Raw genomic sequence first — 14,627 nt, forward strand, 5'->3', positions numbered from 1 at the left:
TCCTAACATTATCAGGAAGGCTATTCTAGAGTTTCGGAGCCAAATGTGAAAACGCTTTCCCTCCTTTAGTGGACGATTGAGACGATGTATGCATGTATTGACTGAATTTGTGTCTGAATAGCGCTGGCTCCGTGGGTGTGGCCGCATTAGCGGATAATGAGCTGAATCAAGGACTTCTGACATGGCTCTCTTTTCATACAGATTACATAAACACAGAATGTTTGTTTTCGATTTGACTTACACGATTTAAAACCTGACATTTCAATGGTTTTTTTAGACATAAGTCTAATTTTTTTGTGATTAGTATTTACTAAGTTACAGTTCATTTTCTAAGAACTATCAGATTGGACTTCGTTCAGAGGGAGACGAGAGATCACGCATCATGTTAGTTTTCTTTATTTTGCAAAAAGCACAACATTTTGTTTTTACTCTGAGTGTACACAAATAAAAGAAGATATTCCACAGATTAAAATGGTGTATAACTCTTAATTGTATGTGCAACATTGACGGAGTATTTTGAGTCTCTTTCACACTGGTTAGAAAAAAAAACGCGGTGGTCACGCCGGCGTGACCGCTGACCCAAGGGAGTTAATAAATGTTCACCTTTTGATTATGATTGTTTCCTCTAGTAATTATGTGTCTCATTTATAATTTCCAACCTATACTGGGTTTGTTTTAAGCCAACCACATAGTAATTTTTAAACAATAGCACGTTGGGTCAAACATTTAACCCAACCACCAGGTCAAAACAACCCAATCGCTGGGTTTGTCCATATTTAACCCAACTTGGGTTGTTTTTAACCCAGCATTTTTTAGAGTGTGGTAAGGGCAAGTTTCGACAGTGAAGAAATTATATAAGGCTCTCACACGCCTAGCTTGTAATAAAGGCTTTTCTAGAGGTAGTTCACTGTCAGTGATGTGCAGCTGGAGGACTGTAAGGCTTTGCTCATGCTCAGACAGGGGATGGTCATGCGGAGGGTTAACTCATGATTATGCATAGTCCAGTGTGAATACAGTGCATGACCTTGAGCTAATATTTATTCTGAATCCTCTCAGCTGAGGCTGGCCGTCCGCTCTACTTAACCATGCCCACTGCCCTTGAGAGAGAGAGAGATGAAGAGACATTATTGAATAGGGTGAAGCTTCAGGGGAGGGGAATTGACCTGTGCCCTATACTGTTAAAACATGAATATACAAAGGTGCAGTGCATTTTTCAGATGTGCATCTAACAGCCTATGAACTGCTAAGGCACATCATCAATGTCAGAACAGGTCTTGAGCTGTTAAATGTTTATTTTAGGGCTGTCAATCAATTCAACCTTTAATCAAATTAATGCACGAAATGATGATTAATTTTATTAAATGAACTCTTGCATCAATATGTGCTGAGAAAATGCAGGTATATCAAAGACATTCACGTTGCAGGCAAATAAACCATTCAGTAGTGGATTTGGAGGTCGATATATCGCTCAACCGGACAAAAGCCGTGCTGATATTAAGGTTGTGAATGTGATATTGCTTTCATATGTACATTTCAATAAAACAAAACAAGAAGTTAACATTGAGTAACTTACATTTTAGACACATTTTTTCAGACACTACTTTTTACTCCACCAACAAAAACAGTTCCAAAGAAAACCACAGCAGAACTAACTGTTCACTCTAAAAATTGCTGGGTTAAAAACCATCCAAGTTGGGTTGAAAATAGACAAACCCAGCGGTTGGGTTAAATGTTTGCCCAACCTGCTTGGGTAGTTTTATTTATTAACTTAACTATTGTTTAAAAGTTACTGTATTGCTTGCATATTACTGTATTATTGCTATGTGTCTGATTTTTAATTTTGGGTTCATTTTAAACCAGCCATAAAGTAATTTTGAAACAATAGTTAAGTTTATAAATATTTAAACCCAAACATTTAAACCCAAACATTTAACCCAACCGCTGGGTTTGTCTATTTTCAACCCAACTTGGATTGTTTTTAACCCAGCATTTTTTAGAGTGTTGCATGTTTCCTAGCAACAACACAGTAGTGCCATTCCTAAATGAATCAGCATTTTGAACGAATCAATTGAGAGAATGATTCAAAGACTCTGAATTCTGAATTTATCAGTGTTTATTGAATGAATCACTTGAGTGAGTGATTCAATTACTCTTGGCTTTGTTCCCAAATTAATCAGTGTTTTTGAATGAATCATTTGTATGAATGATTCAATTCATAAAGACAGTCACTTTTCTTTGCAGAAAGAGTAGGGAAATATTTTAAATTTAAAAAATGAAATTTTAATGTATGTGACCATGAACCACAAAACCAGTCATAAGGGTCAATTTTTGAAATTGAGATTTATACATCATTTGAAAGCTGAATAAATAAACTTTCCATTGTTGTATGTTTTGTTAGGACAGGACAATATTTGAACAACTATTTGAAAGTCTGGAATCTGAGAGTGCAAAAAATCTAAATATTGATAAAATCACCTTTAAAGTTGTCCAAATGAAGTGCAATGCATATCCACTCACAAAAAAATATTTTTTTGATATATTTAGGGTAGGAAATTTACAAAATATCTTCATGGAACATGATCTTTACTTAATATCCTAATGATTTTTGGCACAATGACCCATTCAGTGTATTGTTGGCTATTGCTACAGATATACCCGTGCGACTTATGACTGGTTTTGTGGTCCAGGCAGGGTCACATATTTTCCAATGTAAATGTTATAAATATTATATTACAAATAGACTCAATGCTAAGCCTATTTAATCATGGAATTTGCTCATCTTTGAGATTAATAAACAACATAGTGATACATTGCCTCCCTTCTCCCTCAAGAGACGTTAGACCACTGCAAATTGTGATCCCTGTTCCCGGCGAACCCCTTGAAGAGTTACTACTTCAAAGGGTTTTCTCCTTTACAGGGAATAAGGCATAGAGATGACCACTTTGAAATGGACTGCACACTAATGGTTAATAAACACGATTAACGTTTCTCCAGAGAGACCGACGCTTGCTATTTTTGAACTGCATGGCACTTTTTATGCAAAGTGATTTGGAAAAGCGCCAAGTTAGTATTGTTTGTACTTTTATTCATACAGCCTACTCAAAGTCATGCTCAGAACAATTAAAAAAAGAAGCTCTGTCTTTTGCTATTCAGTGATGTATAGTTTTTGGCACAGGTTTGCTCGTCTTGGCACTGTCAGACAGTGGCACAGAAGTGAGCAAACTGCCCTTTAAATGCGCAGAAAAGATTTGAATCAATATTGGTGGCCTTTTCCTGCCTACATGATCCCCTGTTGAAAATAATAAAGTAAATAAAGATAAAATATATAGTGTCGGCCTCAAAGCCAACCCATTAAAGTTAAACACTATTCATAAAAACAACCATGCGCTCTTTCTTCATATTTCAGCTGATTATGCTAATAACCACTGGTATTTGCATAAACTTGTGCCAAATAAAGATGGTTTTGATCATAAATGATGCATGAAGGAGGCTGTGCAACAGCAGCAAATTGGAAAAGTGTTTGCTGATGATGTAAAGCAACTTCTCATGTGACCGTCAAACGTGGGCATTTGAGTGATGGACGTTGTCGGGTGTTGGGCCAAGCTGAGTCAGATGGCATTACATCAGTTTCGACAAAAACAACACGGACAAAAACAACACCTCCTTTCTCAGACTCAGCACCAGTAACTATCCTCGGCACCCCTACTAACTTGCTAGGGGCATTAGTGTAAGAGTGTGGGTGAAACCGGGCCGCGGTGTGACTCCGCTGACCTGTAACCGCGCCTCTACTCAACTTGTGAAATCAACTGCAAGACACCATTCTCACCTAGTTCTCGCAGTGCTTACATGACTGTTTCAAATCAGATTGAGCAAAGCCCCACAGAAGAACCAACCCTTCTTGTTCTGTAGTCCACAGGCGCTGCACTTCAGAGGAGTCACTTTGTAGTCTTTGTAGTCAGACTGACAGTAGGAGGTCTGGACTTCATAACCGCTTTCATTGGCCAAGGACCGCCCAGAGGCCGTCTGACTGACATGTAGAGCAACCAATCACCGTTCGTTTTTTCTTCCGCACAGGGCTTGGCATTTACATCCAGCAGTGGTGTGTAAGGCAGTCACTCCTACTAGCCACTTTGGCGAGTTGAAATTTTATATATAATAAATACATTTTTCAATTGTACTTTTTAAAAAAGATACATATCGATACTGAAATATCTGAAACACTACTCACTACTACCATTACTCATTTTCCGCACAATTTAGCTCTCCGCAAACAAGTTGACACACAAACCCTCCTCCCCTCACTCACTCGTTTAATTTGCTCCGGGTGAATATTGTTGGTGTTTCAGGGCTTGAATTTAGGCGTGGGATTGCGCGTATTGTGCATAATTTTACTCATTTCTACAGTTTTTGTGCTCACACCCAAAGTGAGCACACATAAAGCCACCTCTCAGTACTAAATTGAGTTGTTTTTCGCTGCTTATTGCGCTTAAAAAGTCAAATACACACAAAATAATATCAAAATGCTGGTCTTGGCGAGTATTCATGTAAACGCAGTCAGTTCTGTTTGAAGTGAACGTGAACAGTTGAGAAAGAAAACGCATGTGGTGCGTCAGGTCTTAAAGGCTACATTCACACTGCGAGCCTTAATGCTCAATTCCAATTTTTGTCCAGATCTAATTTTTTTTGTGTATTTGTTCACATTGTTGTTTTAAATGTGGCCAATATCAGATTTCCAGTATGAATAGACCTCTTTGGAGCAGACGTCACAATTACGTCACTTGCAGCCGCGCGCGCATAGTGGTTGCAGAAAAATAGCGGTAGCAATTGGAGGAAAATGTGCAAAATCCACAGAATAAGAGAAAAACGTTTTGTTGTGCCTCTGGATGTTGGAATCGGAATGCAAAAAAATATAGTCTTCATTTTTAAAGAAAACCATCGTTGAAAACGTCCTTTGAAGCTAAACGAAGACGTTTCACAGACTGGACTGATGACACCTGCAAGGATTAGTCTACTATTAAAGCAGGAATTTGAAGTAAACAGTAAGTCTACATAATATTCACATGCAGTTCAGAGGACATACATACATAGCAGTTACAGCATGAAATAATATTTAAACCTATAACATTTTACATAGATAACTTTTAAACATAGTCTATAAAATTTTTATTTCACAATTCTGACTTTTTTTTCTTGCATTTGCGTGTTTATGACTCCCAGTTCGGCCATTATAACTCGCAATTGTGAGTTTATTTTACAATTCTGAGGGGAAAAAAGTCAGAATTGCGGGATAAATTGCAATTCAGAAAAGACAGGATAACCAGTAGGCTATATATCACAATTCTGTTTTTCTTTGTAAGAAATGTGAGATATAAACTCAGGTTTGCGAGAAATAAAAGTCAGAATTCTGAGACATAAACTCGAAATTAACTTTTTTTTATTCTTTTATTTCGTGGCTTCCATAGACTGCTACTGCTCAACTGTCATTTTCTGCAACCAGGTAGGCTCCGCCCATAAAAAACGTCATCGCTGTTTGCAAACACCAAATTGGTCTATAGATCATGGTTCTGGACTGATCTGCATGTGCAAAAGAACGAGACTGTCCTCCAAAAAAGGTCGTTTTTCAAGTACCTTATTACGACCTATATTTACGTTTTGAAGTCATGCGCCCTCTAGCAGGCGTAAAAATAACGACAGTGTCATGTTACGTCTGTCGTCATGAAATGACGTATGACTGTCGTTACCAATCAAAATGGGTGTTCATTTAAATGCAATATGTGGATTTTTTACACCATTTCTCCTATTTCCATTTAGCAAAACTCATATTTTTATTAACGACTACACCCACCCCCATCCCTAAACCTTAGTGATTTATAGTGCATACACACTTTATGAGCACATGTGTTCCCTGGGATCGAACCCACGATCATATGATCACATGATTGCATATTGTTATTGCAATGCTCTCCCAATTGAGCTATGCAAAACCCAAAACATGACGCAGATAAAAGGGGACAATGCATTAAAATGAAAGTGTCCTGTTGTCGATAGGGGCGCCACTTTAGTAAACGCTCCTATGGGTCGTATTTCAGGGAAGTGACAAACGACCTATATGGTCATATTGGATGGAGAACATGTTGAAAAGAACGATATAAATGGGGTTGCCAGGTTTTTTACCATACAATCCACTCAATTGCTTCTCAAAACTAGTCCAAAACTAGTAAAAATCGCATTCCAGGGGTTAAATATCACGTTAGTGTGGTCTTTTCAACCCACAGAGTTGCAAAACAACCTGCGGCAACAGTGAAAAAGTAACCCAATTCTGCAGGAAAATCATGGACTTGGCAACAAACACAACACGCTGTCATATGGAAGTAAACACGGAGGGCACGTAATAAATGTTGATCTCGAGTGACATAAAAATCACATGAATCCTGCTATGACTCTTCATACTGTGGTCGCATTACAAAACATCTGACCTGTATCGGAATTATTGCCACATTTGGAAGCGGCACAAATCGGAATTGAAAAGATCAGATTCCATGTGGTTTGTACTGTCACAGTGTCATGGGGAAAACCGATATGATGTGGGCAAAAAAATCAGATTTGGGCCACATTTACCTTCAGTGTGAACGTAGCCTAATAAACCTGCTGCCAAATTATGAGATAATATTAAAAATATCTATATGACAGTTTTCCCCCATGGTATTGATGTCAAAATTGTGGCTACTAAACTTTGGAAAACTACTAGCCACAGTGGCTGGTGAGCAAAAAAGTTATTGTCAAGCCCTGGTTCCACGTCATGTTTATGGGCGTGAAAACGTAACGTCGATGTCCTCAAAATAACAGACTGGTGTGTAAAACTCTTGGACGTATTTTAAAGAGTCTAACTTTACATACTTCACATACTTTTGAAAATCCAATGTTTAGTTGATCCTGATAAGCGTTCCTTGTCACAGTTGTAAACACGCTTATTTCTTTCCTGAAGGGGTTTGCCTTCACGGCGGCTTTGTTTCCAGGCGGACGCGACACACACGTCTCCCGGAAATCCTGTAGAATTCAACAAATCCGACGGCTACTTCGAAAACCCTGAAGTGTTTGTTCCCTGTTAAGTGTGCCATATGCGTCAGACGTTCAGCCAGACAAGGCACTTTGGTGTTACGGTGTCAGCCTACGCCACGCAGAGTAAACAGCTTTAATAATGCTGGCTGGCAAGGCTGATGTTAATTATGTGTCAGCGGATAGATAAGGGCGCCGCTAAGGCTCTGTGTCGGCCCCACAGTCGTAGACTCTCAGCTGGGCCCTCGGGCTGCAGGTGCGGAGCCGCCTGGCAGAGGAGATCCAGTGAGGGATGCGAGGTCGGTTCTAGCTGGGGGCCAGACAGATGGAAGGTCAGTCTGGGTGAGAAGACACAGTCACGCCTGCTCTTAGTCATGCAGCAGTGCCAAAAGTGGAGAGTTAGCCAAGCAAGGTCATCCCGATTTGGAATTCTCCCACACTGCACCTGCAGGAGAGAGACCTGACACTGTGCCAGATCAGAAATAACATAGATGTGTAATAGATTGTCTGGTTTTGTCATTTGACTTGTTTTGCGAGATATGCCCTGAAGCTGTTACGCGGAAGTCGTTATGAAGATATTTAGCAGATCTTTCAACAGTGACATGATTTCTGGCAGCCTTCTTCTTCATGGGCAGCAATAGGTGTAATGTTTCATGTAGTCGGATCACATTTTGAAAGTATTTTACTTGATTGTACACAATAATATCTATGTTATTTAAATCCATTTGTTCGTTCATTCACTGTAAAAAAAAATCTGTTAAATTTACGGGGGTTGCTACAAGGTAGCAACATTTTAAGTTTTACGGATTTAACTTAAAGGTGCCCTAGATTATGTTTTTAAAAGATGTAATATAAGTCTAAGGTGTCCCCTGAATGTGTCTGTGAAGTTTCAGATCAAAATACCCCATAGATTTTTTTTTAATAAATTTTTTTAACTGCCTATTTTGGGGCATCATTATAAACGCGCCGATTTTATGCTGCGGCCCCTTTAAATCCCGTGGTCCACGCCCACAGAGTTCGCGCTTGCCTTGAACAGTGCCTTAACAAAGTTCGCACAGCTAATATAACCCTCAAAATGGATCTTTACAAAGTGTTCGTCATGCATGCGTCGGATTATGTGAGTATAGTATTTATTTGGATGTTTACATTTGATTCTGAATGGGTTTGATGGTGCTCCGTGGCTAACGGCTAATGCTACTCTGTTGGAGAGATTTATAAAGAATGAAGTTGTGTTTATGAATTATACAGACTGCAAGTGTTTAAAAATGAAAATAGCGACGGCTCTTGTTTTCGTGAATACAGTAAGAAACGATGGTAACTTTAACCACATTTAACAGTACATTAGCAACATGCTAACGAAACATTTAGAAAGACAGTTTACAAATATCACTAAAAATATCATGATATCATGGATTATGTCAGTTATTATTGCTCCATCTGCCATTTTTCGCTATTGTTCTTGCTTGCTTACCTAGTCTGATGATTCAGCTGTGCACAGATCCAGACATTAATACTGGCTGCCCTTGTCTAATGCCTTTTATAATGTTGGAAGTTCGGAGGTCTTTTAAACAAATGAGATTTATATAAAAAGGAGGAAACAATGGAGTTTGAGACTCACTGTATGTCATTTCCATGTACTGAACTCTTGTTATTTAACAATGCCAAGATAAATTCAATTTTTCATTCGAGGGCACCTTTAAATTTACAGTAAAATACCACATCTCTTTAACTGCACTATAAAAAGTAATATGCTATATCAACTACGCAAAATTTTGGAAACAGATTACAAGCAATATTATTAATTAAATTCAACAAATAGAATTGAGTTAGAATTAATCAAATTAAATGTCAACCATTTAAAAGGAGTAAAATTTAAACAAAATTTCTGAACAACAGACAGACATCAAAGATGAATTAAGAACTCTTTATTTTTTATTGCCAACATTGAAGACACATGATGATAACAAGCAGAATCACTGAAAGAAAGAGGAACAGGAAAGAGGAAAGAGTTTTAGATGTTGATTTTGTTGAAAATGTTTGATCGCCATTATGGCGGACAGTCGGACAGTTTGACTCTTTGCATTTTATGTCAGTTTGTGGTTTTTGTAATGGTGTTTGCTAATTTTACACATTTTAAATGGTTGACTTTTAAGGAATTCATTTGATTAATTTTAACTCAATTCTTATATGTTGAATTTAATTAATCACATTGCTTGTAATCTGTTGCCACAATTTTATTGAGTAGCTAGAGTGTATTACTTTTTACAGTGTGATATAATGTTAATTTACCAACCTATTGAAGAACTAATATCTGTTTTGTGCCTTTATAATACACCGACAACCACCAAACACAATGGTGATGAGAGGTTCATATATAATGATACTTTATAATAAAGATTTGTTTAATAACACTTTACAATAAGGTTTCATTAGTTAACATGAATTAACAATGCACAACACTTCTACAGCATTTATTAATCTTAGTTAATGTTAATCGCAGCATTACATTTTAAAAGTTGTGAACAAATGTGAACATGAACATTTTATTAACTAGCATTAGGAAAGGTATAATAAATGCTGTGAGAACGTATTTGTCTTTTACTCTTTTTTGTCATTAACTAATGAGCCCTTATTGTAAAGTTTTTCCTGTTTAATTCACATATAAACGCATCGGCGTGGCCAGCGAGTCACGTGAGGCCGGGCTCCTCTGAGGAGAAGCGCGTGAGCTTCATCTTCCTCACTCAGACGTGAAGGAGCCGAGGATTCTCTCCCATCAGCCTTAAAGCCTTTGATAAGATTCCCCGGTCGCAAAGGGGGATTGAAACTCATAACACGCTGAGATCTGTGTGTATCGGAGTGTGTGTTTCCGTAATGGTTATGTGTGTAGATGGCCTCTCGGTATCCAGGCCACCGCATTGCTGTTTAGAGCAGTCAAAACCCATTTCACATGATGGCTGAAGTGCCATTTTCTCAAACACTGTTTCTCCCAACTCACGGGGCGCTAAATAAATCTGCCCAGGAAAACACATTCATTAGGTTAATGCACAGATGCGAAATGCATTTTTTTCCCTCTCTCCCAATGTTTTATGATTTATTGTGCTGCAGGAATGTGAAATTGAGTATACCCGAATAAGTTATTTAAGTGATTTAGAGGTTGACACTGAATATTTTTTCCCACAGTTCCTGATTTATGGCTATTGCAAAAATATGAAATTGACTATATGAGTATAAGAACATTACTTTATAATATAAGTAATTTAGTTGATTTAGAGGCCTAATGATAATGCCCATGTATACAAAGGATGCCGAGGATCTGTCCTTGAAACAGGATGTCTTTACACGGCTAATTTGAATGCATATTATGGTCAGCTGGGTGTCAATGCATGAATTAGACCTTTCTGGTGCGGTTTCATGTATAATTCAGTTGCTTTTTAAAATGTCTTGTTTTTGAATCAGCAGCCTCTCTGATAAATCCTTTATTAAGGTGTCAGCCCACTTCGACTGTATAGATATTATACCTCATTTAGTGCCGATATTCAAATCTCAGTCGGGCCAATAATGGTGCGACTGTTTAAATTCAAGCCTCTAATGTGGTCAGGCATCTGCTTGGAAGTGTGTGTGTGTGTCTGTCCTTGAGTCTGAGCATGTGTTTGAGTGTTTGTTTGGAGCCGTGTCACTACGTCTGTGTTATTGGATGTGTAAATCACAAGCGGTGCTGGCGGAGGTCACGTCGATCGGGTCAATGCCAGGGACAAAGAGACACGCTCCTCTCATTCGCCCTGACTACACAGAGGGGTTTCTCTGCGTCTTTCATCATCCCGCCATCTCCAGCCTTAACGATAGCGGCAGCTTCATTAAGGGCCTCGTTAAGTCTCGTCGTTAAGGCCTGTCGTTAAGGCGGGTCATTAAGGCCCTTCGTTAAGAACCCCGGGCTTGGAACGGCAAACTGCTGGCAGGCTTGACTGACCGAGAGCTCAAGGCGGAATTAATGGATGGAATCAGGAATTCTAAAGCCATAACATAGCAACAGCTTCGTAGCTGCCGGTTCTCCCTAGCAACGACACTCAACACCTGGACTGGCAGTCACTTATGTCCCTCGACCGGTTACCAACTCGAGCTGAAGTACTGACTAACACCTGGTATTAACCTCCGTTTCAGCGAACCAATCACAAGTGATCTGTGCTAATAACAAGTGTGGGTCCAAATCCTTTTGGGGCTTAGGAAGGAAAGAACACTTGCATTAAAAACATCCATCCTTTGCATATGTATCAGCCTCATCTCATTAGTATTCATAGGACATTGAATGCAGCATTTACATGTACATTTTTGGAGGCTACATTTGGATATATTCTGGAAAGCGTAATATGGACATAATGACAGCTACTGTTATATAGGGTGAATTCAGGTTGATTGGGACAATTTTCCAAGTCATTTCAATGACAAAAAGTGCCACCCTAGGTATTTTTCTGTCTTTAATCCCACCTCTTCCCTTAAACTTAAAGGATTAGTTCATTTCAAAATTAAAATTTCCTGATCATTTATTCACCCCCATGTCATCCAAGATGTTCATGTCTTTCTTTCTTCAGTGGAAAAGAAATGAAGGTTTTTGAGGAAAACATTCCAGGATTTTTCTCCATATAGTGGACTTCACAGGGGTTCAACGGGTTGAAGGTCCAAATGTCAGTTTCAGTGCAGCTTCAAAGAGCTCTACATGATCCCAGACGAGGAATAAGAGTCTTATCTTGCGAAACGATTGGTCATTTTCTGAAAACAAATACAAATTTATGCACGTTTTAACCACAAATGCGTGACCTTTCCAACGTGATTATGGCTGGGATCGTCTGGGATCATGTAGAGCTCTTTGAAACTGTAATTTGGACCTTCAACCCATTGAACCCCAGTGAAGTCCACTATATGGAGAAAAATCCTGGAATGTTTTCCTCAAAAACCTTCATTTCTTTTCCACTGAAGAAAGACTGAAGGATGACATGGGGGTGAGTAATTTATTAGAAAATTTTAATTCTGAAGTGAACTAATCCTTTAACTATTGCTCAACAATGTAAAACACATAATAGGCTGAAAAATCAGCTTTGCCATTTTTAAAAATCCCAAACTTTTGAACAGTAGTTTATATATTATATAGATTTTTTTTTTTTTCACATCCCAACCTCATGATTTGTAAACATTTGTACTTCTCTAAAATTGTTCATGTTAATACTTTAATATACAGTGTCTATGATTTTATACAAAAAAATGTACGTTTGCCTGAACCACACTTTACCTACGAATACAGTATGTATGATTACTAATGAGACAACATTGCATATACATGCACAAGACTGTGTGGAAATCTTTTGATTTGCATGGCATCAGCATTAAAGGACACAAATCATGGAAAGTGCATCCATTCATTACTTTAAATAGCAGCTAAAATAACTCATGAACATTTCATTCAAAACATCATGTTTGCGGTAGGATTACATTTTTATGCAATAATCAATAATGTGCTGACTCGTTGTGCCTTTTTTGCACTTGCAAACATGTAGAATCACTCTGATGTAGTAAGTGATGTATATAGTCCTGAGACCCTCCCCTAAAAATCTGATCACAAGAGGTCACACGAGACTCATACTGTCAGATCTACACAGTGATTTGCCTTGGCTGACCACATGTGATTGGTTGACCCAAAACTGATTTAATACCAGGTGTAAACAGGGACTAAACCAAGGTCTTGACTGTTGATGATCATTAAAATTCCAGGGGTGCTTTTTGAAAACAGTATGTAACCCCTGTGCCCTGGTCAAATTGGCCTCACTCCATCACAGCCTCCTAATCATGCACATATAATTTGCTACTTCACACTGTCTCCTCTCCAAAAATAAAATATAAAATGCTTTGAGCGGTAGTATTGAAAAGTACACAGAAAAGGGCTATATATTTTTATTTATTTATATGTATTTATTGTGATTGGCCTCATGAAAATATTAAAATTATTTAATAAAATTCTGTATTATTTTTATTATAGATGCTGGATGATGATGTTAGACTACAGTCAAAACAATGGACTGTTAGTTCAACTTTGCAAAAATCAGACTAGTAAAATTTAATTCTATCTAAAACTTTTACATGACATTTAATGGGGATCTATTATGCTAAATTCACTTTTATAAGCACTTTTTTTGACGCAATCATCTGGATCAACATGCACATTGCCCACTTTCTATATCCTAATTATTGTTAATGTAATTCATTTTTCCAGGAGCTCATTGCTTCTACCTTCAGTTAAACTGCTAAAAGTGATTGTAAATTAATTGCCTAAATTATTACATTATTTGCTAACTGCATTCTTAAATTGTGATGTTGACATGCATTCTCTGTAAAGCTGCTTTGAAATGATATGTATTGTGAAAAGCGCTATACAAATAAATGTGAATTGAATTGAATTGAATAAGGTATTTGAACACAGATGTGTGTCCACAGTGTGTAAACAACCAGTCTATAGTGGTAAAAATCCACCCACTCCTTTTTTTTATAATCCTCATAAATCATAAACAGTCTCTCTGAATGAGCAGTTCCAGATTTCCCCCTACTCATACGTAAGTGTTCGACATTGGATTTGCACAAAAGATTAACATGATGGCACATGCTAGTGGATGAGTTGAATCAACTCCACAGCAACTATATAAATTTATCCACTAACCATTCAGAAACGTCCAGTTTCATTCTAAAAGTTGTAACTTCTTCCTGAGTCTCTCCATCAGTGTCGACTCCGGTTTGAACAATGTAAGGCTGAACACCGTTACTGACAATCCTCATTTTGGCTGTGTGAGATTCTCCAGCTTTGTTGTTGTTGAGCTGTTAAAGCTCCACCTCTTCTGGAAAGGGGGCGGGAGCAGCAGCTCATTTGCATTTAAAGGGGCACACACAAAAACAGCGTGTTTTTGCTCACACCCAAATAGAGGCAAATTTGACAAGCTAATAAATGATCTGGGGGGTATTTTGAGCTGAAACTTCACAGACACATTCTGGGGAAGCCAGGGAAACTTATATTACTTCTTGTGAAAGGGGCATTATAGGTCCCATTTAAAAAGAAAAAGGATTGCTTTAATCTGATTGAAGTTGAACTTTTAAACTGCATATGAACATACTGAGGAACGCTGCCTGATACAGCTAGCTGAACGCCTACTAGCAACCAACAGTACAGCGACCTGGAGACCTCAATGTGAACACCCCTTGACATGGAAAAACTGTTTTATCGCCTGCCAACTGGATATTGTACACAAAAATGTGTGTATCAGCGAGCAGAATGTTCTTTCTTAGAGTTTTCCTCATCACTGCCCACAGAGTTTCAGGACATTCTTTGGGGATTTAACATCTACACAACCACATGTCTTGTCTCAAAATTCAATCTGGAAAAACCAATGAATATTCTGATTCCAAAAAAAATCTCCATTTTGATTCCATTGAGGGAACGTACTCAGCTCTTTCCACACTCGAACGCTTGCAAACATAGGACACGCTCCCATTTGTCTTCCAAACTTGCTGTGTGGCACTTTTTGTAGAAGTTGTGC

At 38.2% G+C, this 14,627-nt stretch overlaps 1 protein-coding gene across 2 annotated transcripts in view; it reads left to right on the plus strand.

Moving 5' to 3' along the window:
* The window catches only part of LOC125250293 (cadherin-2), a 214,817-nt gene that overhangs the window by 116,317 nt on the left and 83,873 nt on the right, over positions 1-14,627 (plus strand). The window lies entirely within an intron of this gene.

This window comes from Megalobrama amblycephala, linkage group LG17 (genome assembly GCF_018812025.1).
Source record: "Megalobrama amblycephala isolate DHTTF-2021 linkage group LG17, ASM1881202v1, whole genome shotgun sequence".
In the NCBI taxonomy this organism is placed as follows: Eukaryota; Metazoa; Chordata; class Actinopteri; order Cypriniformes; family Xenocyprididae; genus Megalobrama; species Megalobrama amblycephala.